Source organism: Lissotriton helveticus, chromosome 1_1 (assembly GCF_964261635.1).
Source record: "Lissotriton helveticus chromosome 1_1, aLisHel1.1, whole genome shotgun sequence".
In the NCBI taxonomy this organism is placed as follows: domain Eukaryota; kingdom Metazoa; phylum Chordata; class Amphibia; order Caudata; family Salamandridae; genus Lissotriton; species Lissotriton helveticus.
In genome coordinates, this window is record NC_136057.1 from 1,433,339,819 (window position 1) to 1,433,367,759 (window position 27,941).

General features: G+C 45.0%; 1 protein-coding gene across 2 annotated transcripts in view; it reads left to right on the plus strand.

The window, feature by feature from the left end:
* Positions 1–27,941, plus strand: part of LOC144826880 (A.superbus venom factor 1-like) — a 1,649,148-nt gene that overhangs the window by 1,393,601 nt on the left and 227,606 nt on the right. The gene's annotated exons all lie outside the window — the stretch shown is intronic.

A 27,941-nucleotide genomic window follows, 5' to 3' on the forward strand; every position in this document is an offset into this window, starting at 1 on the left:
GATGGGTAGGACAGTCTGCAGGGTCATTGAGACATTAAATGACTGGGTAACAAATTGTATGTACAATGCTGATTAATAAAAAAAGTTAGTGAATGTCCTTCATGAGCAACCCACGGCATGGGTACGCGTGAACTGACCTAATTCAGGGCCTATACACATCACACAAGGCACAAGGGTGCCCACTCTCCCCACTATTGTAAGCGCTAATGGCGGAGCCACTGGCGTGTGCATTGCACGTGTTCCACGGTCACCACGGAATAAGACTCCTGCAATATAATCTGATAATTACTGCTTACGCAGACGATACGCTCCTTTATGTAAACAAACCTGCAAAGAATCTAATGCGAATACCTCAGGAGGTGGTGCGCTTCAGACGGCATGCAGGCTTATGCATTAAGTGGAGCAAATCCATCGCATCTCCGTTGACACCTTCTACTCTCCCAGTGATGGTCACTTATCTCATTGAGTGGACTTCGGAACCGACTCGCTATCTTGGGGGTAAATACATACCGACTCCGACATTGTTATCCGCAAAAATTATGGACAGGCGATACAGAAACTTACCGAATCTATTGAGAAATGAATCAGACTACCTATGTCCCTACTTGGTCGAGTATCGCTCCTGAAACTGATTGTATTACCACGGTTTCTGTTCCTATTTGTTAATATACCTATATTATTACCAAATTCTTTCTTTTGCATGCTGCTATCCCTCCTGACTCCATTTGTATGGGCTGGGAAACAGCCATGGGTAAAATGGGATATATAATTCAAGCCATATTCTGCAGGGTGACTTAACGCCCCTGATTTCAAATTATACTACTGCGCTGCACAGCTTTGCATGCATATCAGTGGCTACACTGAACTCAAGACAATCCACAATGGTTCATCGAAAGGGAGACTGTGTACCTCTTGTCATTGCCAGTTTTTGTTCACAGAGCCATGCAGACGCTTTAATGTAATCGACCCAGTTGGGTGTACTAGGAATCTGCTCTGGATGGCCGCTGGCAAGCATGGTATGACTCCGCTCTACTCTCTTAAACTAACACTCGAGTTGTGCAATTGGTTACCAATGGGGAAGGAAAGAGAATTCCTCTCAGCAATGCACTTGCTAGAAATCAACACTGCTGGTGACTTCTTTCAAGACAGGGTGGTCAAGCAGTAGGATAAGATACAATCAGATACATTGGATGCCCACATGCTTGCTAAATGTCATTACTTCTGCGCATGTCATTCACTCCATGCAGTATTAGGTGAGGATATAGGAGGAACCGCAGGAATGCACACCTCTAACTTATTTACTATTTGCCAAATTCCAACACCACATGATATCAAATTTGAACATTCTCTCCAACACAGCGACCGGGCCCTTAAACACTAAAGCATTACATGAGTGGCGTGCGGAATAACAGATGAACAATGGTCATACTGCTGCACAAGCATGAAATCTGTCTCACAAAATGTCAAACATCACTTAATACACTTTAAGTTCTTGCAAAGAGTTTATTACACCCCAGCTCGCTTGTTTAGGTATGGCCTCAGAAACAGTGATAGATGCCCGAGGTATCAGATGCAAATTTCACACATCTCGCCTGGAGCTGCCCTGGAATGCATAGGTCTGGGAGGCAGTGCATATTGCCCTACAAGACATGGCAGGGGTGGATTTGAAGTTGACCCCTTTGGAGGCCTTGTTAGGCTATACTAAAGGGTACCCCAAGGCCATGAGGAGGCTGTTATCCCTGGGTATTTTGGTAACTTAGTGCAGGATGGCATTGCGATGGATGAGAGACCCCTTGCCCAAATTAAAGTATTGGTGTGCACATTTAACCTATTGCAGTATACACTCTGAAAATGTAAATGCTCTTAAGCCTGTGCATAGCAAACCAAAGAACATCTGGGATCCGTACAGGGCATATTTGGCAAAACAGGCTGCAGCAACTGAATCAGAGGAAGAACAGAATAGGGCGGGAAATGGTTGATTTATTGATACGTAGATTACAGAACCTCAATATGTCCAGAGTCTGCTTCACCTTGTAATTATGATGAGCTGGTTGGTATATGACATGTGACATCATGTGACCCCTGGTTGTTAAATAGCAATGCATTAGAATTAATGTACAAAGTTTGTACCCCCATAGCTCTCGAGGCAAAATGCTGTACCAATCAGGCTGTTAATGTAACAACGGGTTTTTCTTTGACCTTGCTGCTGCTATACTTAATGTAATCATTATTCAAGTCAAGTCAAAAGATCTTTATTCGGAATAAAAACATCCATAAAAGTACATGCAAGTATAGTTTCAAAACAGTACAGTACAATAATAATATGACAGCTGGAAAAAAGACACAAACCAATCAATCAATTTCACAGTAACACACAGAATGTCCCTCCTTTTTAAAAACAGCATTATATACAATTTAAAAATGTTTTCTAACAAACAGAGTTAAAAACGATGAATATTAACAGCAACATTAAAGTGTCCTCGTCAGTCATGTGCAAAGAAGCAGAAAGTGCCAAATGTACAAAAAGAAAATTTATAAAGTGCATAAAAAGTACAGTGTGCGGGTGTTATGCATCAATATATAAAGTGGTTCGTGTTCGAACGGCTGCTTTGAGAAAGCAGCTCCCTCTGAATATTACTTCATCTGATCCCAGTAATAAAAAGGTCCTCAATGCTTTTCTAAAGCAAGTCAACTTATGTTTTCTACAATAGGGCATTAAATAATGAGCGGAGAGAATTTGATAAAAGCAGCAGAAAAACAAAAAGTGCATAAGGCTCTGTTTCATATTTGGGTTGCAAGGACAATACAGAGTTTCTAGATGTTTGTTGTAACCCAAAGGGAAGTTTAGTAGATTTACTATGCTCCCATCACGAAAGCGAAACAGTAGACTCCTATTCCATCTGCCAAGGTGTAGACGTAAATATCTGTGTGGGGGGCCTGGATGTTTAATTTGAGGTTCAGAATAGCCCATGTATTTTATAACGGTACACTTTGACAGGTTTTTCCTTTCCCGCTCTTCTCTATACAGGTGATATAGTGCCCTATGAATAATAGTCTTGTGGGAGCGATTTATTAAACTGGGTGAAGTAAACAAATAACCATGTCCTACGCTGTCAAGGCATTCTTTTACAGCTTTTAACCATGGTATACAGTGTGCCCTGCCACATTTTAGGCAGTCCAAGATTATATCGCGGGTCAAGGTGGCAGCCGGGTTAATCCATATTTTTAGCCAGAAGAGAGCTGGTCTTGATCTTACAAAATCTTCTATATATGAGATGTTTAATTCATTATGGCATATATAGTGAGGGGAACAAATGACCCCACCCAGCACCTTCCGACAAAACCTATTTTCTTCGGTTTGGATATGGATACAGTTTGTGTAACCCCAAACCTCGGCGCCATAAGTATCAGTTGGGATGCATTGGGTTTGATAAATCTTTACTAGTGGTGTAATCACATCAGCGTGGTTGGGTTGTCTCAAGGAGGTGACACAATTTATAGCTTTACCCGGTGTGACGGGGTGGGTCCGTGGAGGCCTGGCTTACCTGTCTCACCTCTCTTTGAACAGCATGCAGGCGCTTGGAGGAACGCGGAAGACACAGACGGTCCGGACCCCGAGGAGGCTGGAGAGTCCTGCTACTTTTATTGGGCGGAGCTGGACAGGGAATACGTCGCTGAACACGCCCCCTATGTGCAGGTAAAAGCCGCCCACGACTCCGCACAGGTGTGTTACACACCCGGAGGTGAAGAAGGAGAGACGGACGGTTGGCGAGGAGAGGACGAAGGCGAGAGGAGTACGAAGGTGGAGGAGAGCCGAGAGCTGAGGAGCGAGGGAGACAGAGGAGCGGAGTGGAGCCGGGAAACGAAGGAACATCGGAGGCCAGAGGCAGAGGCAAGAGCGGGAGAACGGCGAAGAAGCGAGGAGGCGGTCCCAGACGAGGAGAGTGAAAGAAGCACGGAGAGTCGACAGCGGAAGGGAGAAACCGACAAGCCAGGAGGCCACCAGGAAGGCGCTTCGCCCAGCCACACTTCATCGAGGGAAGTGTGGCTACCGGAGGTACGTTCACGGCTTCCAGACTGGGTGGGCTTTAAGTGGTTTAGACCACGAAAGTAGTTTGTCACTCACACCCTAATGCACTACCCCTCCCTCACCTACCACCACCGTAGTACATAGAAGGAGTTGTGCACGTGTGAACCCTCACTCCCTTACCCGTGATTCGGACTCAAACAGTCAGCTGAAACGCTGTTCTTTTTTCTCCCCTGCACGGCGGACGGCTCGACATCGTGGAGGAGAGCTCCAGGACCCCCAGTCCCAGAACCCACCGGGACGTGCGAAGAGCAGCAGCGGAGAAACGCCTACAAAGACTCTCAGAAGAGGCGGAGACAGCATTACCGTACTACAGAAAGACAGTACCCCGTAAAAGAACGTTTAAAGCAATAAAACCTGCGTTACCCCGACTACCGGTCTCTGTCAGTCTGTTTGAAGGGACTGTAGTCCCGACCCCTGCCCCGCTAGACGTACATATCGACCCCGAGGCGCCACAAGTGGTGGAGAATGCGGGCAATCCGATAGCCATCTGGGATCCAAAGATGGAAGAGCTGCTACAGCGTCTAGTGAAAGGACAGGAGCAGTTGGGCTGGGCCGTGGAACAGCAGTTAGTCACCGCCCAGGCCGACAGGGTTGCACTCAGAGAAAGCGTGGTAAAGACAATTGAGGAACTGCAACCGCTAAGGACTGATCCAGCCGGTAACCCAGTGAGAGAAGTAGTAAGACAACATAACCCCACCCCATCCGGCATCTCCTTACAAAAATACGTGGCTGGGGACGATCCGGATGCCTTCCTGATAAACTTTGAAAGAGTTGCCCTGGCGTGTGGGTGGCCATTGGAGAAGTGGCCGTTCTTTCTTGCCCCGCTATTGACAGGAGAAGCCCAGGCCGCATATCAAGTGGCCAACGGAAATGGACAGACCCCGTACGCGCAGATAAAGACTATCATCCTTGATCACTTAGGGCTGGATGCAGACGCCTATCGCGCCCGCTTCCGCAAGGAGAGAGGAACCCCGGGCGAAAACCCTAAAACACTGTTTTTCCGGCTGAAAGCGGCGGCTGACAAGTGGTTGACCCCAGCCCTGAGTACAAAGGAGGCCATAATGGACAAGATCTACCTAGAGCAATATCTGGAGGCTCTGCCGTTTGGGACCCAGCGCTGGTTACGACAGCACTCCAACCTGACCACAGCTCAAGCGATGGAGATGGCCTCCACCTATTCACGGGCCCAACCCAGGTTACACCCGACGGAACCCGAAAAACTCACAAGACCACCGGTTCGGGTAGACCGGAAACCCCGACCTCCTCCCGGGCTTCCTGCACCCAGACCTCTGAACCCAGATGTGTCTACTGCGAGAGGCCCTCAATGTTTCGATTGCGGCACATGGGGCCACATAGCCCGGTTTTGCCCGAAGAAGAGAATACAAGAAGAACCCATGGAGGTTGGCTACTTACCTCGTGCTGTTCTGTTTTCAGCGGAGCTTGGAGGCGCTTATCACGTGAGTGTCCTAGTAAATGGCAGGACGGTAAAAGCCCTGTTGGACTCTGGGTGCAAACAATCGGTGATACAGGGTAGGTTTGTGTGTGACTCCCAGGTAATGCCCAACTCCCTGGTACATATTAAGTGCGTACATGGAGACGTAAAGAGCTACCAGGTCGCCAGCGTCCCTATAGAGATGGAGGGGGGGGCGGCAGGTGGTTGTAAAGGTGGGGATAATGGACAACCTTCCAGAGGAGCTCCTACTGGGGACTGATAACCCCCACTTCCTAGACCTGTTTGCTGAGAAGCTGAACAGAGGGAGGGTGGACCCAAAAACAGTGCTCATAGCCCCTGACCCGTGGGAGGGCGACCGGAGTTTCCAATTTGCGCAATCCAACGACTCAACGTTGTTCAATGCCTGGGAACAGGCCCATGCAGAGCAGGACAACCCGAGCCCCCGATACCCTCGGTTTTTGATACAAGAGGACCTGTTATACAGACAGGCGAAGGAAAACGAACCAAAACAACTTCTGGTCCCGGTATGCTTTAGGGAGCAGATTCTGTTCTACGCTCACACCCATCTCCTAGCAGGACACATCGGGAGCGAGAAAACCACCCAGAACATCCTGAGGAATTTCTACTGGCCAGGAGTCTACCAAGACATCAAGACCCACTGCCAGGTCTGTGACGTATGTCAGCGCAAAAACGTACACAGACCCCCAGCAGCCCCCCTACAGCCGCTACCGATCATCGGGACCCCCTTCGAGAGGGTGGCAATGGATCTCATCGGCCCGCTCCCAAAAACGACTAGGGGAAACCAATACGCCCTGGTCATTGTGGACTACGCCACCAGATATCCCGAGGCCTTTCCCCTGAAGTCCCCCACCTCCAAAAATATAGCCGAGAAGTTCCTGGAACTATTTTCCCGAGTCGGTTTCCCGAAGGAGGTGCTTACCGACCAAGGCACCCCCTTCATGTCACGAGTCATGAAAGAGGTGTGACACCTGCTGAACATGCATCAGATCAAGACATCAATATATCACCCACAGACGGACGGTCTTGTGGAGCGATATAACGGGACCCTCAAGACCATCCTAAAGAAAATGCTGACAGCAAACCACAAGGACTGGGACCGGCTACTTCCTCTTGCTCTCTATGTCATTAGAGGCCAAACCCAGAGCAGCCTGGGATGTTCTTCCTTTGAAATGCTGTACGGAAGACAGCCACGGAGTCTGTTAGACATGACAAAGGAGTATTGGGAGGCTGAGCCTACAAGAGACACGAAAACGCTCCTTGAGTATAGCCAAACCCTGAAAAACCAAATAGGGAAAATACGGGAGCTGGCTTATTCACAACTGGAGAAGAGTCAAACCAAACAAAAACACCACTATGACAAAGGAAAGAAATGGAGAAAGCTGGAAGCAAACGATTGGGCACTAGTGTTGTTACCCTCCACCTCGAAGAGGTTCCAAACGGAGTGGCAGGGACCTTATCAGGTCATCGAAAGCATTGGCAACACAACCTACCGGCTATGGTTATCGGGGAGGAGAAGCCAGGTTTTCCATATCAACGTCCTGAAGAAATGGCTCGGAGCCCCTCCCGTCATAGCCTATTCTCACCCCGCTAAAGACACCAAGAAGGAAAACACCGTACAACATCTTGTTATCAATGAAGAGCTATTCCCTGAGCAGCGAGAAGGGCTACAAAGTGTTCTTACACGACGGGCGACCATTTTTTCCGACCTCCCGGGATCCACGAACCTGGCCGAACACAGAATCGACACACCAAGGGGGACCATTGTCAAGCAGCGTCCTTATAGAATACCGGCCGCCAAAAGAGAAGCCATAAGCAAAGAGGTGAAGGAAATGCTCCGCCTGGGAGTCATCCGCCCCTCGAGAAGTGAGTGGTCATCCCCGATCGTGATGGTACCCAAACCAGATGGGAGTAGCAGGTTCTGCATGGACTTCCGGGCCTTGAATGCTGTGTCTTCTTTTGACGCCTACCCAATCCCAAGGATAGACGAATTAATCGAAAAGTTGGGCGAAGCCAGATACATCAGCACCCTAGATCTAACCAAGGGATACTGGCAGGTGCCACTACGGGAAGAAGATCGCAAGAAAACAGCGTTCTCTACCCCGGACGGTTTATATGAGTTTACTGTCCTCCCGTTCGGGCTACATGGAGCGCCCGCAACATTCCAGCGATTAATGAATGAGGTGCTACGAGAACACCAGGCATACAGTTTAGCTTACTTGGACGACATCATCATCTTCAGCCCGGACTGGGAAACACACCTCCGACACCTAGAAACCATCCTGCTGCAGTTAACCAAAGCCGGGCTCCACATCAACGCAAAGAAATCGAGGATCGGATTCCAGAAGGTGAAATACCTGGGCTACGTGTTGGGACGGGGGCTCATCGAACCCCAAAACGAAAAAGTGCGTGCCATCGCAGACACCCCCTTTCCCACCAACCTCCGCGAGATGAGGGCCTTCCTGGGGTTGGTGGGATACTACCGGAGATTCATACCCGCCTTTTCGGACATTGCAGCCCCCCTCACAGACACCCTGAAGAAAACCCCGAAGTCGGACTTTCGGAATCCCACACCGGAGATGAGAAAAGCCTTTTATACCCTCAAAAAGACAATCACCTCCCGCCCAGTTCTCATATCCCCTGATTTCACCAGACCCTTCGTTCTGCATACGGACGCCTCCGATTTTGGGATCGGGGCTGTCCTGTCACAAATAACAGAGGAAGGACTTGAGCACCCTATCCTCTTTATCAGCAGGAAACTGTTCCCCAGGGAGGTGAGGTACCCCACCATCGAAAAAGAGTGTCTAGCGATAAAATGGGCAGTAGACAAGCTGAGGTATTACCTGGAGGGTCACACATTCAAACTGTACACAGATCACGCCCCGCTCCAATGGATGAGCCGCAACGCCTCCAACAACCCGAGAGTCATGAGGTGGTTCCTGTCGTTGCAACCTTTTTCCTTCCAAGTACTGCACCGTAAGGGGAAAGACAATGCCAATGCGGACTTTCTATCCCGGTTTCCTCTCCCCGATCGGGAGATTCTAAGGGGGGAGGGGTGTGACGGGGTGGGTCCGGGGAGGCCTGGCTTACCTGTCTCACCTCTCTTTGAACAGCATGCAGGCGCTTGGAGGAACGCGGAAGACACCGACGGTCCGGACCCCGAGGAGGCTGGAGAGTCCTGCTACTTTAATTGGGCGGAGCTGGACAGGGAATACGTCGCTGAACACGCCCCCTATGTGCAGGTAAAAGCCGCCCACGACTCCGCACAGGTGTGTTACACACCCGGAGGTGAAGAAGGAGAGACGGACGGTTGGCGAGGAGAGGACGAAGGCGAGAGGAGTACGAAGGTGGAGGAGAGCCGAGAGCTGAGGAGCGAGGGAGACAGAGGAGCGGAGTGGAGCCGGGAAACGAAGGAACATCGGAGGCCAGAGGCAGAGGCAAGAGCGGGAGAACGGCGAAGAAGTGAGGAGGCGGTCCCAGACGAGGAGAGTGAAAGAAGCACGGAGAGTCGACAGCGGAAGGGAGAAACCGACAAGCCAGGAGGCCACCAGGAAGGCGCTTCGCCCAGCCACACTTCATCGAGGGAAGTGTGGCTACCGGAGGTACGTTCACGGCTTCCAGGCTGGGTGGGCTTTAAGTGGTTTAGACCACGAAAGTAGTTTGTCACTCACACCCTAATGCACTACCCCTCCCTCACCTACCACCACCGTAGTACATAGAAGGAGTTGTGCACGTGTGAACCCTCACTCCCTTACCCGTGATTCGGACTCAAACAGTCAGCTGAAACGCTGTTCTTTTTTCTCCCCTGCACGGCGGACGGCTCGACATCGTGGAGGAGAGCTCCAGGACCCCCAGTCCCAGAACCCACCGGGACGTGTGAAGAGCAGCAGCGGAGAAACGCCTACAAAGACTCTCAGAAGAGGCGGAGACAGCATTACCGTACTACAGAAAGACAGTACCCCGTAAAAGAACGTTTAAAGCAATAAAACCTGCGTTACCCCGACTACCGGTCTCTGTCAGTCTGTTTGAAGGGACTGTAGTCCCGACCCCTGCCCCGCTAGACGTACATATCGACCCCGAGGCGCCACACCCAACTTATTCCTAGCATTAGAAACATGTGGTTGCCACGAACCAGTATTCGAAAATAACAGCCCCAGATAGGGAAAAGTACAAGTGCTTTTCAAAACATTTGACCCTGATTTAATCTCAACAATTTTATATTTTTTGGGGCCACAGCTCATAATTAGAGATTTTTTTAAATTAGTGGTCAGGCCTAGGTCTGCCATAAAATGGACAAAGCCAGAGATTAAAATACGAAGAGCCTTTGGTGTGCGGCCCATAAGGACCGCATCATCAGCGTAAAGGAGGATGGGTATGGGGACTCCGTTCACATAGGGTACATCTTTTGATAAAGTACTCAGCGAGGAGCTCAAATTATTAATGTAAAGAATAAAGAGGAGAGGGGCCAGCACGCATCCCTGTCTGACCCCCCTGCCAATGCTAATATTATCAGAGACTTCGCCAGATTGGTTGATGCGCACACGAGCTCTTAAGTCACTATGTAAAAAAGCTAAAAAGTGGACCAAATAATCATCCAAACCATAATTAAGAAGGGTGGACCATAGACGGGAACGGTTAACAAAATCAAATGCAGAACTTAAGTCCATAAAACCAAAATAAAAAAGGGGATTTTTTAGCAGTGTTATATTTTGCCATAATCAAACTCAAGTTCAGACATTGTTCCACCGTGCCAACATTGCTAATCATTATTGAAAAAAACATGTTTGTATGCAAATTGAAAATAAAGTAAAAAAAAAAAGAAAGGACGAGGAAGGCAGGAGGTGTGCTCCAGCAGGAGTGAAGGAAGCAGAGGAAACAAGATACCAGGCAGAAAAGGATGCCATCAAAGATGCCAGCCACAAACCAAAGAAGAACCCAATCAGAAGCAGTGAAGAGAGGCAGTGTAGTTAGTTCCTATCTTCCCAATAGGCTCTGCGCATTGGAATAATACCTACAGCAGTAAAGGCCTAGGCCAGACGTTAACTAGGTCTACTACTGTCGATACTAGACTTAAGTTTTGGGTTTGCCAGCGTAGCTCAGAGTTCGCTAGAAACTTTCTCGAATGTTCAGGAAAGAATTAACTCCCCTGATTAGACAAGAAGGGATTTAGTTTCTGACAACCATAGAACATGACAACTTTGCTCTCCCCTAATCAAGAGTCAATCTCGAGAGTCGTGTGAGCACAAGGCAATTTATTTTACTCAGTCAGTACGTGCATTCTTAGTCTCATCAGATTGTAGAGAAAAGGAAGAGACGGGCGTGTTCAATAAAAAGGTGTTATTTATTGATCAGTCTTTTTACTCGTACAAGAGAAATGGATCGATATTATTGCAATACTTATAGTTAAGTAAAGTGCATACATTAGAAGCAATAGTATAAAATAATACTGTAAGAACATTGATATGGTTTCTGAGCCATATGATGTTTAAAATGATTAAAATATATTACATACACATATACATTTGACTAAACGTACTCAACTGGTGTTTCTAAATACGCCTACCCCGTGTACCTGACCTAAGTCTAATGCGTGGGCGGGAATAGAAAGTTACAGTTTAAGTTAAGTTTGTTTTTGCCAAGTAAATAACTAAAGAATTCTCTGTGAGGGGTTATTCAGTTCTGTACCTGGAATTTAGGATGAATGAGGAATGGTATCTCTTTCTCTGCTCTCGATATTCCAGGCTGCCTGCGAGGGCTGCCCGAAAGCGCCGGTGCTGGGTCTCTCGGCAGGAGATAGCAGCGCGTCTCTCAGCGCGTCAGGAAGGCGGGGCTGCTGCCAGAGGGGTCTGCTCTGCTTCTGGGCTTCGGCAAGTATGGCTGCTCCGTCTCGTCACCACGCGTGTGTTTGCATAGGGCAAGATCGGCAATATTTATACCTTAAAGGTGCCGAGATTGACGTAAGGATGGACATAGATACGTCAATAAAGATGTCATACGACTTGCTCGTTAGCACATTCTTTTACTAAAGTTCTCTGTGAAATCAAAACAATGGCCGCACGGATTTTCCAGGTTGTCATAGGTTTGATTTGTTATGAGAACGTCGTATGCCTTATCAGGGGCTGGAGGAATGTCGCTTGTCTAATTAGATCTCAAGCGTTATGACCTAATCAGATAACACGTTCCTGTGCCGTAGTGTGACTGCGTCAGATAACGGTATCTGCATCATGGGGGCTTTTCTTGCCTCATGGGCTGACTGTTAGTTAACTTGATAGTTAGTTTAACCAGAATAGGGTCAGGAATAGGGGGATTGATTCAGAACCTATAGGAATACATGACACCCACTCCACGCTAACTATGGTCATATTTACTAATCTATGCATAGTATAACATAGTACAACATACTATATAGTATAGTGTATACCTCACCACCCCAAAATACATAAATGCATTTTGAAATTTTCAAATATAAAAATTGCAGTCATATATATTGTATGCACTTAAGCTATGAATTAAACGCTAAAGTAAACACGCATTTGTAGACATTATCGCTTATTTGGTATATGAGAAATACACATGAAATGGCTCTTAATATGGCTATACAGAAAGAAAGTTCGAGACCATTTCATCACATAATAAAATATTTGTGAACATACCAGCGGGCAACTAAAGTTTATAAAGTATCTAAAAATAGAAATCTTAGTTCTCTAGGAATAGTTTCTTACTTTAAGCAGAAGATAAGTGTCCCGAAAATTTTGTAAAAAATAATTTGGGGCTGCTAAAAAATTGCTGTCCGTGAACTGGTGGGAAAAAAGTTGAAGGCCGAATTCAGGGAACGCCGTGTGCGAGCTTGCTCAAAAGTCTCTATTTCTGTTCTGGAGAGAACATCATATCATTAAGGCTTTCGAAAAAACTGTCAACAGCTTCATGGGAAAGTTCCACTAAGTCGGAACCATGCATTCGTGCGCATGATTGTCTCCATTGACATTCTGATTTGCATTGCTGACAGAAGGTCGTACCTGATCGATGCTGCTTTCATCTTGAACTTCACTACTCTTCAATCGTAGTGGTGAAGATTCCACGAATGCCGTCATCAGGATTGGCAGCCTTTGAGGGCAGCACAAAGCGTGAACCTTGGTAGGAACCAACAGTGTATCTGCATCCACTGGCGCATCCGATTGTAGCGTCAGACAGGTGTCTAACACGCATTCTTCTCCGCATAGCAGGCACCTTAATACAGGTAAAACACACCTTTGCCACATTGGTCGAAATGATAGAAACCATGTCATGTTCAGGTCTCTAAGCCGGGAGAGTCCCAGGATTTTTGATATCCGGTCCCGGTATCCAATGGCTAGGATTGTATCTTCCATTGTCGCGAGAGTTTGATCTGTGACATGGGTTGCCATAACGAAAAATAAGGACTAAGAATAGGATTCCTGCAATTAGTCCCAGGATCAGGGGAAGTCCGCCAAAAATTGAATGGACGAAATCCGGAAAAATACCCAGTATGGCTTTGAATGGTGTTAATGCCATCGAAAATACTGTCTTAAATACCTTTGAGACCCCTGTGGTATCAGAAATATTTAAGATTTCGCTCAGGATTTCCGCGAAATGTACGGGGGAATTAGTTGATAATAATGTATGTATCTCTGCAGTCGTCCTTGCGACTTGTAGATCATACGTTTCTTTTGATGACGTGAGCCTTGTAGGCGTCTGAAGAAGCACTGTTTTCATTCTGCTTAAAGTATCTATTCGAATAGAAGTAATTTTCAAATCAGACCATGCCCTTGCCTGCCTGTCTGGGAAGGAGCTGGGGAACAAAGAACGTCCACAGCACTTGACCTTCGCAGTCGTAGTGACTAGATAAGGAGTCCCGGGCATAAGACTACAACATCTGCGGTCTACAATAAGAATGTAACTCCCATTATAGAGTCTTTGAAAGAATGGTTCTATTTCTGTTGCAGGTGCGCCTTGCTGGTGACATGAAAGGTTGTATGAATTCCCTTCACAGGCTCCATGCAAACTAATTCCGTTACACAGAAGCGTGCCGCTTAGTGACATAGCACAATTGTTGCCACTAAGAAACACTTTCTGGCCTTTATTACTGACACATGCATGTGAATAGGGCAGGTTCCAAGTTGTTTTAATGTACCCCTTCCCCAATTTCTCGTACATGCCAGCCTGTATATATTTTTGGCAGTATTGAAACCTGAAGGTTGAGATTGGAATATTTATGATTCCGTGGATTATCCATTCACTGACAGGTCGTTCTGACATTGTCATTGGTAATATTTCTAGTTTTTCAATGCTCAAGATTGTATAATCAGCACCCTTTTGCGCCATACCGATTTGTCTATCAGTAAGGTTAAAGATTTGGAATAGTGTCGTTGTGTTGATTAAACGCCAAGGCACATAGCCTGAACGCAGATTTTGTAACGTCCAGCCAAGCTGTACAATAGAACGCAATTGTGACTGACCATGTTGTAATACCAGTAAGTCTTGCGATAATATATCGATTGCTGAAGACACAATGCTGTCCAATGAAAAAATTCTGGAGGACAGAGTCATTAACCCATTGTCCACTACAGAAAGTGATTTTTCCAAATTGATACGGTCAATTTCCCGTATTCTTTCTGCTGTTTCAATTTGATTAACCTTCCAGGCCTCATTGTATGCTGCATATACAGAGGCTGCTATGAAACGCTTCTGACGCTGTTTGCGTGGTCCCAAAGTGAAATCACGCAAGTCAGCACCATCAGTAAGTAAAGTTAGGTGTTGCTTAATTTCTGTCAGTGTGGAAGTTTGTAGCCATTGAAGGCATAATTTGCCCACACTGTAGGTTGTTATTATCCCTGGGTGATGTCTTTGAGGATATCTCGGGTCTGGCCTGTTCATTTTGAAACCTTGTGTTTTATTCAGGAATCTGTCTTGACAGTTATTTGTATCTGTGGGCCAGATCAACCACTGTTTCCAATCAGGATGTGTTCTGTTTTGGTTTAATATATGGTTTACGTCTATCTCTTCATCTGTATCAGAGCTATTGCTAAACATTGTTGGCTTTGGAATAGACGGTTTAATTAAATCTTTGATTTTGGCTAAGCCAAGACAGGTGGTTTGTTGAACAGTGTCATTTAAAAATATCATTTGTTCTGGGATCATGCAAGCTCTAAACAAAGCTTCTAAACCCTGTACTTGCCATTCTTTTGTACCCCAAACACTTTTCAATTCAACATTTTTGTCCCAATAATCAAATCCAAAGGTATTCATTTCTTCGAAGAATGTATCTGAATATATCAACTTTGTGTTGGTTATCATGGTTTTCATCCCTGTCTTATTTGACAATTTAAAATAAAATGTTTCAGCATTACTTGTGTTAAAACCTGAAAAATATGAATATTTGTCATAAATGGTTCTTGAGCTCCCTTTTGGAGGTGTTGCACAGTGTTCCCATTGATTATAATTTAAAACATTTCTAGGTTGTGCAGATCTATGTAGAAAATGTTTACCATAGTGGTTATAGCAATACATACTATCATAATTTGTAGAACCTTGCAAATAATCATGTTTTGTAAATTTAGCAGACATTACTAAATCAGACATCATATTATTAATGCTTTCGAAGTCCCAATCATCAGCAAATGAGTTTGGTTTTGCAAAGTCACTCAAGGAGATCTTGATTTGGTGTGGATATTTCAGGATCTCGACAGGACCATAAATTTCATAGTCAGTGTTGTCCCAGGCTACCCCACCAGGTATCGGATTGGCTGTGAAGTTGGCTGAAGAAAGTTCTCTTTTCTCGACGTGTGAAGATGTGTGTGGTTTGAGGACCAAGTTGATGTTCTGACTTGCTGTGTCCATTTTAGCATATTTTCCCTCAATGAAGCGTCCCAAAGTTAATACCATGATGAGCCAAAGTATGAGGATAAATGCACCAAAACCCACCCAAAATTCAATCCATGGAGAAATCAGATATGTTTCTTTCAGTTGGTTCAAAAGTTCCTTAGCTTTGTCTTTAAAGGATTTTGATGATGGCTGTGTCTTTGATTCACTGAGGCTTTCAGAGGAATCATTAAAGTTGATGAAGTAGCAGGATGCAGTTCTGTCAATTGTTCCAATTGCTTCAGGATTTTTGTTTCTTGCATTTTCACTTGGTACTTCATTGTAGATTGGTGTGTCTCTGCTAAATGTTTTTATTTGGGTTTTCAGAGGTCTTAGTTCTATTGCATTGTTGCATAGTCCTTGTTGTTCTTCTGTAGGCATTTTGAATGTGATGAGCCTCTTTGTTAGGACCTCTGTACTGGTAGCAACCCTTGGTGTTCTGCTACGTATTGGGAGTCCACTTGGCCTACTGTTTGTTATCGGCCACATGTTGTGGTTTTACCAGGTCGATGGATACAACTCGGTTCTCCTTTTTACCAGCAAGTGGCGGTAGTACAACTGATCTTGTCCCGTTGACAGACAAGACAGGAACTGCTTTTCTGTAAGAAGGCCCAAATTCCTTCTTTACCGCGATCTTCTCCCTGACTAGATCCCCGACTTTTGGAATCCAGACAGCTCTTGCTGGGACAGGTGGTGATTCTTCAGTGGTTGTTGGCTGTTGTTTCAACTGTATGTTGCTCAGGTCTTTTCTTGTTTTGTTTAAGTCCTGCAAAATAGCCAAACGGTCTTTGACATCAAAGCTTTTTTCTTTAACCACTGAAGTCTGACTGTCGAGGTCAGAGATAATCATTCTAGTTCCAAATAATAATTCGTACGGACTGAATCCCTTCAGAGAATTTCTTGGCAAGTTATTTAGACTACGTTGGACACTTATTAGATGTTTGACCCACCCAGCTCCCGAACCTAATATCCTTTCCATTATAGATTGCTTTCTGCCTTGGTTTTTTCTTTACACCATCCCGTACCCTCAGGAAGGAAGTGAGAAGATTCCCGCTGGGCTGTGCTCATTTGGCCATGTTTCCCCCCAGGCTGGTGGGCCTCAATGAAAACAATGGTCAAACGTAACAGGCTCTTAGCGTATATGCCATTTAGACTCGCAAATCTTGTATAACAGTCCGGACGTCAGCCGAGTGCTGGTGATCTACATTATAAGTGGAACTAGCCTGTATATGTTAATCGCAAGCCATTCTTTTTACTGGTGATATTATCTGCAGTCAGATTCCACCGTATTATATTTTTTCTCTCCCCACTGCGATGTCTGTTGCAGTTTGGGCAGTTTTTTACAAACATGGTATGATGTAGGCTCATGCCTGGCCACCAGTACCGTGATTGTAATTCTTCCAGAGAATCTTTTAGTTTGAGGTGTCTGAGACCCTCGCCCATATGTGCGTCTGCGATTAACAAGTTTCTCCTATCCATGTTTGGAATCACTCTATCCCCCACTCCAGGGATTCGAGGAAAAGGGACGGAGTTTGCATCGATTATGTATGTGTAATTGAGTGGATAGTTGATCGGTAACGCTGAGCAGTCGCCTTTTGATGACGTTTTCACCGCCAGCACTGTTTCACCGTCAATGTATTTTAATGTACGCTTTTTTCGAACTACGGGAGCCGATTTAGTGGCTGCCGCTGCGGCTGTTTCAGCCAATGAATTCCCTACAACGTGAACGCCATCACGCTGATGACTCAGTGAATGAGTCACGTGAGTCTTTGGTAGTTCTTTTTGTAAAAGAGCTATTTGTTCCCAGAGCAGTTTCTGCTTTATTGGTGCGTCTGTGTCATCTTTGTAACCGTTTTGAATCCATGTCTGCAAATCCTTGTTGTATGATTTGACGCAGTAATATGAATCTGACGCTATAAGTGTCGGGAATTCGCGATCCGCATTATCTAGCGCCATTTTCAATGCTATTATTTCAGTCTGTTGTTCTGAATTAGTTTCAACTGAGTGTGTTTTTGTTAATAGAGGTCTTAGTTTACCTCCGCGCCACACTTCTTTTGTAATCTCACATGTGGGGTTGTATGCTTGTTCTCCCCAAACGGAGGGTTGAGCATGTCCGTCTGTATAGATTACACAGGCGTAATGTCGTAGAGGCAGAATGTCGATTGGCAGAGGATACGTCTTTTCATATTTTAGATTTTTTAATTCTTCTAGTTCTGGATCAAAGTAGTAGTATACTTTGTCCGTTGTGATTGAATTCACCCATTGTATCCATTCCGGATTCAATGTTGTTGTTGGTAAATTACACGGTGTTGTTAGTGCCTCAAAGGCTGATTCTGCTGTTCTGACTGTGATATGTCTACCGTCAGCTATGTCTTTTTCTCTAGCTATTGCGGTTTGAACTGCGCAAATGATTTTTTCTGTATTACTGAATTTCTGTTCAGCTTCTGTGTACAAGTGTGATTTGAATGCAATTGGTACCTTTTCTCCCTCATTAGAGGTCAGGTATGTGAATCCGCATCTCCCTGGGATGACTCGAATCACAAGATTGCGTGTGTTATCACGTGTTTCTAATTTTGTTTTAATTAGCATGTCTGTTTGTAGGGATCTCAAAATTTCTGTGTGTGTTTGAGTCCAATTGGATCTTTTAAAGTCTGGTTTAATTAGATCATAAAGGGGTTTGACCCTTTCTGCGTAATTTGCAATGTATGTTCTTCCGAAATTTAGGAAGCCTAGAATTGACTGTAGGTTTTTTAGTGTTTTAGGAGCTTGGATTACGGCACATTTCTCTAGGAAATTGTCTGCCAGGCTTTTGCCTTCACTTGATAACTCATATCCTAAGAATAGGACCGTCAGACGGGCAATTCTGGATTTTTTAAAGTTGAATTTGTAACCCTCTGCAGCGAACCCAAGTATTATGGTGTTCACTCTTTTCAAGTGAGTATCCAAGTCATCATCTGTTAAGTAAATGTCATCGACATAAGATAATGCTTCATCATCATATAGTTGTAGTAATTCTGTTACTCTCGCTGAGAATACCCCCGGGCTGTTCTTGTACCCCTGGGCTAACCGACAGAATTGTTTTTGAGTGCCATTTACTGAGAATGCAGTTAAATATCTGCTCTCTGGTGCTATGTTTTGACAAAAGAATCCATTGGAGATGTCCAAGGTTGTTTTGTATTTTTTGCGCACTATGTTATTCATTAGTGCAGCACTGTGTGAGTTTTGCACTGCAAAGGTTTTGCAACATGTGTTAAGGTGTCGGTAATCCAAAACTAGACGATATGAATTGTCTGGTTTGGAGACCGGAAACAAAGGATTGTTCATTTGTGAGGTGCAAGTTTCAATCACCCCCTGGTATTCTAGCTGATCTAGTATTTCATTTACCTGTTTTTTTAGCTTCTTGCTTAATTGGGTACTGCCTTTGTGCAGTAGGTTGTGATTTTAACTGGATTTTGTGAGGAGGAGAATCCCCATCCCATCCTACATGATTTTTGTATAAAGCAGGTGCTAAGGCCACTGCCCACTTTCTAGCAAGTGTGTATTTTTTATGAATCGGGATTTGATTCGAGAAGGCAGGCATAATTACTTCTTCGCCATGAGGGCACTCCCTGACAAACTCTGGTGGCCAGTCTTTTTCAGCTAGAAGGATGTCATAACCCTTGGAGAGGTTATCCCAAAATAGTCCCTTTATTTTCCTAGTCTTATCTCCCTCTATACGTAATGTTATCTCGTATATCTTGTGGGGTTTGCTAACTCTGGTGTCTGCAGTTTCCACTTGAAGATATTCATTCGTGTCCACTGTCTCCAGATGATTCATAAGGACTTTGCGAGCTATGCTCACTTCTGCTGCGCTGTCTAGCATTGTCTGAGCCCACTCTCCGTTTTTCAGTTGTGTCCTCAGTATTCTCGGCATTGTTAACTACCTTGATACTGGCTACCTTCTTTTTTGGAAATTGTAATTTCTTTTTTTGTTGAGCAGGTTCCTTGTCTTTGGACTTGGTGTGCTCTTCTCTTTGTTCTGATCGTCCTCTTCTTTCCGATTTCTGCGAGGAATTCTGAAAAGATTGAGAGGGACGTGTATCAATGTCTTGATATCTATCAGGTTTTTTAATATTATCCCTATTTCTAAAGTTATATCTTTTCCCAGAGGGGTCACTCTGGGGTGACCTGTGTCTCTGGTTCGGAGATTTCTCCCTTCGCCTAGGAGACCTTCCTCGGGACTGGAATTTCTTTTCTTTTGGATTGGATTGTTTGTTTCCATCCCAGTTCTTTTTTGGTGAATTATTATTAAAAAATATTTTTTCTGGACCTTCAATCAGTTGCGGTTTTACTGGTATTCCACCTAAACTATCTCTACCTAGTTCTTCATAGGATTTTTCTATGATCCTGGCAATTTCAGCTGGTTGGTCTGCTATATCTGTCTCTTTTAACCTCTGGCGGATCGCCACGTTTGCTGCTTCACCTTTTATATTGGCTAATAATATAGCCGAGACCTGCTTGAAGTCTTTTAGTAATTTCATACCAAGAGTTAAAGCTGGTTCTGGACCATATTCACCTTGAATTTGTTTTAGCACATCTGGTATTACCGAAATGGATGGAACACCGTGCGTTTTTGTGTAGATTGAAGCAAAGACTGTACCCCAAGTCCTCTATGTGTGGTGCGATTCCCATTGGGAGACATATAGTCAGAATCCTGTGTTTTTCTAGCGGGGTGGTGTCAGGAAACACCGCCTCTATTTGGGTGATTTTCTGTGCCAACCAGAATGGTATTTGTTCCCGTTTAGCCGGAACCTTACCTAGGCAGGATTGGATGTTCTGTGGTGTGATTTTATTTGTGTTCCCCTGGTGAGGGGTCAGCTGTGGAAGTTTAATCGCTGGCTGAATTGTTGAAGTCCGCATTACATACTGAACTAATTGTCTATGAATTTTTAGTAATTGTTTTAGCTGTATTAACAGCTCTCCTGTAGACATCCCTTCGATGTCTGGGTGTGGTGTGTATCCGGCTAAGACCGGCCACATTGCTCCTGGTCTACCTAAAGGACCGAGCCTGGTGATGTGATTGTTGTGTTTTAGGGCGCCATCAAATAAGAGCAAATGCTCTTGGAATTTGAGTGGTACTTCCACCTCCTCGAAAGGAGTGTACATTTCAGGAGGTTCCTCTATTTTGTAATAGTGGAAGTACTTTGTTACAGCATTTGCTGCTGGAAAATGTATCCATGAATAGTATACCTCTGTCTGCCGATATTCGTGTGCCTCAATTACGAATATGACTGTGCCACCTCTAGGTGTCAGTCCATTTTCTATAAGTTTTAGAGTTATAGATCTCCTTTTGATGACCGGAATGAGTATTATATCCGCGTCTGCTGCTTGCATGGTAGCATCAGCATCTGCGAGTTCAGTTGCTAATCTAACTGCCTCTCTTTCTTCATCACTGTCTCCCATTTTACCGACAGGATGGTATTATGTTTGTTTGCAGATCAGGTTTCTTATGGAACAAAGATTAGATGCACAATATTTTGGAACTGTTTATCCTTCAACGTTGACTATACCAAGAACCATACATAGGAGTTCCCTCCTGCGAGGTTTTGGAGGATATAACCTTACACCCACTCCAGACGTCTTTGGGGTATTTGGGAAAAGGGGTCTGAGTGAGAAAGCACGACTGAGTTACTCTAAATGTCTTACGTTAGTTTTATCGCCCTTTCCAAACACGTTGGGCGCCATGTAGTGTAGTTCCTATCTTCCCAATAGGCTCTGCGCATTGGAATAATACCTACAGCAGTAAAGGCCTAGGCCAGACGTTAACTAGGTCTACTACTGTCGATACTAGACTTAAGTTTTGGGTTTGCCAGCGTAGCTCAGAGTTCGCTAGAAACTTTCTCGAATGTTCAGGAAAGAATTAACTCCCCTGATTAGACAAGAAGGGATTTAGTTTCTGACAACCATAGAACATGACAACTTTGCTCTCCCCTAATCAAGAGTCAATCTCGAGAGTCGTGTGAGCACAAGGCAATTTATTTTACTCAGTCAGTACGTGCATTCTTAGTCTCATCAGATTGTAGAGAAAAGGAAGAGACGGGCGTGTTCAATAAAAAGGTGTTATTTATTGATCAGTCTTTTTTCTCGTACAAGAGAAATGGATCGATATTATTGCAATACTTATAGTTAAGTAAAGTGCATACATTAGAAGCAATAGTATAAAATAATACTGTAAGAACATTGATATGGTTTCTGAGCCATATGATGTTTAAAATGATTAAAATATATTACATACACATATACATTTGACTAAACGTACTCAACTGGTGTTTCTAAATACGCCTACCCCGTGTACCTGAGCTAAGTCTAATGCGTGGGCGGGAATAGAAAGTTACAGTTTAAGTTAAGTTTGTTTTTGCCAAGTAAATAACTAAAGAATTCTCTGTGAGGGGTTATTCAGTTCTGTACCTGGAATTTAGGATGAATGAGGAATGGTATCTCTTTCTCTGCTCTCGATATTCCAGGCTGCCTGCGAGGGCTGCCCGAAAGCGCCGGTGCTGGGTCTCTCGGCAGGAGATAGCAGCGCGTCTCTCAGCGCGTCAGGAAGGCGGGGCTGCTGCCAGCGGGGTCTGCTCTGCTTCTGGGCTTCGGCAAGTATGGCTGCTCCGTCTCGTCACCACGCGTGTGTTTGCATAGGGCAAGATCGGCAATATTTATACCTTAAAGGTGCAGAGATTGACGTAAGGATGGACATAGATACGTCAATAAAGATGTCATACGACTTGCTCGTTAGCACATTCTTTTACTAAAGTTCTCTGTGAAATCAAAACAATGGCCGCACGGATTTTCCAGGTTGTCATAGGTTTGATTTGTTATGAGAACGTCGTATGCCTTATCAGGGGCTGGAGGAATGTCGCTTGTCTAATTAGATCTCAAGCGTTATGACCTAATCAGATAACACGTTCCTGTGCCGTAGTGTGACTGCGTCAGATAACGGTATCTGCATCATGGGGGCTTTTCTTGCCTCATGGGCTGACTGTTAGTTAACTTGATAGTTAGTTTAACCAGAATAGGGTCAGGAATAGGGGGATTGATTCAGAACCTATAGGAATACATGACAGCAGGAGGTCTCCAAACCTGTAGCGCATCATCGAGACAAGGAGGCCGATCAGGAGGGCTCACTTCCTGGAGTTCCAGACCAGCCACAGCCCATGGTAGGGTCGTAGCTTTCCAGAGTTCTCAAATCACAGCATGTCGGCTGGACACGTTTTCAATCCTTGACTTTCCAAATCATAATCACATAACCACAACCACAGGTTGAACTAATCCTATTGAAGCTTGAAACAAAAAGCACAAATCACAGAGTTTGCAGTCAAGGAGGGGTGGACGACAAGCCCCAGCATCTCCTGCGGCAACCGCCACTGACACTAACACTTTCCGTGCCAGGAGGTGCCTTTAACGGCCAGCTTGGGCCCCAGGAGCGCGGCACAAGCCCAGCCGCATGCCCAGGCGAATACCAGGCCAAGAGCGGGCCGTCTGCGCCCCGTCAGAGCCAGAATGAGGCAGGGCCACATCCCTTGGTTTCTTTGCGTCAGTGGATGGTGTGGACCCACGGCTTGTCTGTCTGCTATCCTATAGAACTCCCCCATCAAAAGGTACTGTGACTGTTGCGCCAAACTTGCTGTTGACTAACTGTTGACCAACTGCCCCTCATATAAGCACTGCTCCCATCCTTTTGCCTTCATGGATTGAGCCTCTTTTGGAACTATAGGGAAATTTGTGGAGTGAGAGTATGTGTACTATGGGGGCCATTGAGATTAATCGCTGACACTGAGTGGAGTGGGCATACACAAGAAGCTTTTGTACATTCTGCTTCCTTATTAAGGGCCTAAAGGGCCATTGGCAAAAGGAAGGGCCAAGAGAAAGTCCAGGGTGCACCCCGCTCCAAAAAGAGGGGCACTGGTGCTATCTGCCACAAGTCAATGGATAGGATAGAGACCCTTATCTCTGAATGCCATGAGATATTAAGCTTAGAAACTCCCTTGCCCCCTGCCCAATTAGTAAACGCCACCAGTTTTGACAACAACCTTGGACCCATGCAGGAACCCCTTCCAGTGCCTCCTCTAGAAAAAAATCTGGCCATTCAAATCCCCTCGTAGTTTAAGAATTCTCAAAAAGAAAACAGGTCGAGAAGTAGAACCTCTGGCTCCATGTCACAACCAAATACATCCCCACCATCTAGTGACACGCAGGACCCCAATGAGGAGGTACACGTACCCCAAATAGAGTGCCATAATAGATTTGAAGTTCTCTCAGCAAGGGAAAATAGAGAAATGGTGGGCGGGGTGGTTGACTAAGGCAATGGTAAAAAATATCTGGGTGACTTACTGCAGGCTCAAAAAAAAACCTACTTAGTCTCTGAGAGAAGGGGTAGCTGTCCTAAGGAAGGACGTTAAAGATATGGTGGGGGCAAGATTGATCAACCAAATGTTCCAGAGGCTGACACTGATTCTTCACCCACAGTTTGTAAGAACCCATCACTCGCAGACACCGGGCCCACAAAGGTGGAAAGAGGTAGGTCTCCCTTCTGGTCCAAACATGATACATTATGACCCCTGGCCTCTGCTTATTCCAAATTGCCCTACGTGCCAGAAGAATGGTTTTGCTGGTAATGGTTTTGCTAGTAATGTGCATCTAAACAGGCCGATGGCAACCCAACAATTACCCCAGGGAAAGGAAGAGGTGAGGGTGGCACTGGAGAGTATAACGACGTCCTCAGAAAGGCAATCTAGTATGTCTTGGGGGTTACTAGGGAAGGGTAAAATAGTGGACGAAATCTATATGGGATCGCAACAGCAGGCCAATAACTATGTAATATATTTAACTGAAGTACCCAGATTGCCAAAGGGAGGTTACAAAGACTGTGAATCATTTAAGTTTAGGGACATCCAGCACTGCTACTCATTCAGAAGGGATGATATCAAAAATGTTAAACGAGTAGGGGTCCCGGGGTCTACAAAGGATGTGGTGATAGTCTTGTTTTTTTGTTTGGCCCCTGCTGGTGGTCTAATGTCAATTGACTCCCGTACTATCCCCACTGTTAACACCCTATTACGATTAGATATAGACCCCTGACAGAAATGGATAAAGAGCATTTAATGATTCCCGGGTCTCCACTGATTGGGGAGCTCCGAACTACTATAAGTGGTGCACAGGTACAACTACAGAGATAATAATCGCTTCACCTAGACAAAGGGCAATCCTCTCTGGTCAAATTCGGGAGGGATCTGTAGAACAAGCAGTCATAGAAATGGGGCTGCCTGCTACAATGGAGTAAAGTAGTGTGCATTGGAATGTGGACCGAGGAGGAGCTGGGGTTAGCGGTCACCCCAATGTTGAGCTAGGGGAGATCACTGAGAGCATTGCCAACTATAGCCCTACAGTTCCTCACCCAAGTCAACTAAGGATTTTGGTTTGGAATGTGGCAGGGATTTCTAAACTTTTAGCTGATCCCGATTGGGGCTCCTTTGTGGACTCACATGATATAATAATCTTTCAAGAAACATGGAGTTGCATACCCCCTATAGGAGTGGGTTCTCTACTTATGGCCTAAATGCCAACAGGAAAGAGAAGGGGAGGCCATTGGGTAACCTGGCAATTTGGGTCAGAAACACTATTGGCCTAAAATAAAATCGGTCCATATAGATTCTCCTGATATATTAGCTATAGACCTAAAACATGTGGTGATCTAAAAACCAGGATCTATAATGTCTATAATTGGGTGGACCGGGGCACTGAAGATACTAATACTATTAAAATCCTGAACCATGTACTATCTGAATCTACTGATGGTGCACCAGCCCTGGTAGCTGGGGACCTAAATTGTACCTTTGAACACTTAGCTATGATCCCTAGAGAACTGACCGAGGATTGGGATAAAGTCTGGCAGGTCCCTCAGCCTAATCTCGTCCCAGTTAAGTGGACAAAGAGAGGTTGTCAGGTGCTGGCCCTCTCATTGCAGCACGACTTGAGAGTCTCAAACAGGAGAACAAAATCAGACCAAAAAGGGGAGCAAACCTTTAATAGACCTGGCCGTGCCAGCAGGATTGATTACTGCCTGGTTGCACTTAGTGTTTGATGATATGGTAGTGGTTAATCACTTAGATAGTGATCATAATGCCCTGACCCTGTCCCTAAAGAATTTGGGTGACAATTCTACTGAAGTAGATAGTCAGGGAAAGAAGGATCTGGGAGAATTGTCCATTACGTACAGCATAAAAACGATTAGATGGGACTGGGTGGAGAAACATCCAGAGGACCTGGAACTAGTGAAATACATTGTACAGCAGAATGTGGAAGACTTGTCCAATCGCCCTATATGATAATTCAGAAGCTGACAACTATGCATCAATCCACATTTGACAAAATTAGGGATCTATTGGCTAAACTGTGCAGAGAGCAGAAACTGGAGCACAGATGGACCCAGGCAGTATGGTACAACCAGGACTGAAGGAACGCTAAGGTTTACTTTGTACGGGCAGCAAAATCCAACGTTCACCCTGACCTAGTGTTATGTAGAAGGAACTATAAGAAAACTCTACAGTTAGCTAGGACGAGATGGGTAGACTCTCTTTGGTCCACCCTTCAGAAGGCATCTCTAGCCAAGGATTCCATATACTTTTGTAAACAATCGGCATACTGGCTCAATGGCAGGCAGACGAAATTGGAGTTTACAGTCCAGCCAGAGGAGTGGGTGACCCATTTTGGGAGGCTTTATGCACCAGGTGGCAGTGAGTTGGAGGTTCCTCTAGAAGATTGGGGGAAAAACCAGAATGAAGTTGTGGAGGGCCTTGTGCTCTCCATGGAAGAAACCCGGTGGAAATCTGCTCTAGTATCAAAGCCACAACCCCTGGCCTGACCGAATCCCAAACTATCTGTATTAAGAGGATTTAATTGTCTGGGTCCCTTACATCAATAGTATTACAAATGCTATTACAGCACACATGGATATCCCTCCGTTCTGGAATATAGTGGAGATTATCTCAATTTTTAGAAGGGTGACATAGAAAACCCAGCTAGCAATAAGCCTATAAGCTTAATCGACTCATAGCAAAGGCAGATGTTGCGACGAGTTCAGGATTGGATCTCAGAGCACCATATTTTGAGCGATTTTCAAGCAGGCTTTTGTGCGAACATTAACACATTGGATCAGGTCTTCTGCTTCCACTGTATCTACTGGAGGGAGGTTAGTATTAGAGGGGGCATACTATATGTTGCCTTTGTGGACCTACACACTGCATTTGATCTGGTATTGAAAACAAAGCTGTGGAGGGTGATAGTCAAAATGGGTTTATCCCTGAATTTATTAGAAATTTTAATTCAGCTGTACTCTTCCAACACTGCAAAAGTTAGGTGGGGGGATAACAATCAACTCACTTAGCAATTCCCTGTCAAATGTGGGGTAAGATAAGGGTACGTCCTAGCGCCCACGCTATTCTCCCTTTTTATTAATGGCGTTATTGATTATTTAGACAGGGATGGATGCAACGTCCCAAAGGTGGGGAGCGAAGAATACCAGCCCTATTCTTCGGGGATGACACCCTATTCATTTCTAAATCCCCCCTTGGTTTACAACAATTGTTGAATAATTGTATTGAATTCTGCAAGGAGCACGGCCTGGTACTAAACAAGGCAAAAATGAAATACATGCTTTTCTCGAAGGGTAAATCTAAGCCATCCAAACAGCAAATGCGCATAGGAGATAGCCCCCTAGAGCCAATTTTTGCATTGGATTTTTTGGGTATTCACCAAACCTCAAACCTAAGCTGGGCATCTCACATTGAAAAAGCTCCACTATCACTAATTCAACAAACTGCTCATTTAGGTAAGATACACAAAAAACAGTGTCCAGGAAAGTAGCCCCAGCATTAGAAATATATAATACCAAAATACTGGGGGGAACCCTCTATGAGTCTGAATTGTGGGGCACTGAAAATTTAAACTCCCTAATTTTAGTAGAAACCCGGTTTCTTCGATGAATGTTGAACCTCCCCACTAGTATCCCGCCACCCCCGCACCTATGTTTCTGGACCTGGGCCAAAAAATGATTTTGTACAAGATGGGCTACAAGCAGTTAATGTTTTGGCAACACCTGGGGTCGGTAAATGAGCTCACCCCATACAGAGTAGAGACGATTGATCTCTTAAAGTGATCACAGGTCAACTCCATTCTGTGGTTTATTTCCCTGAAGAATTTATTGATAAGTCTTAGGATGGAGGAATATTGGTCCACTCCAGAAACCCTGGGTCTTATCCCAAAATGCAGTGTCAAAAAGTTCTACAGGGATACTATTATGGAGAAGGAGACGGCCAAACGGGTGGGCACTCTGACCCAAGATTTTATCCATTTTAAATTTGTCCCTTTTTATAAAAAAAATCATTGATGAAATTGTACCACTGTTGGCACATACATTATTTATACAATACTGTTTTAAATCTTTACCAACTAAACTGTTTTGTAAAAAGT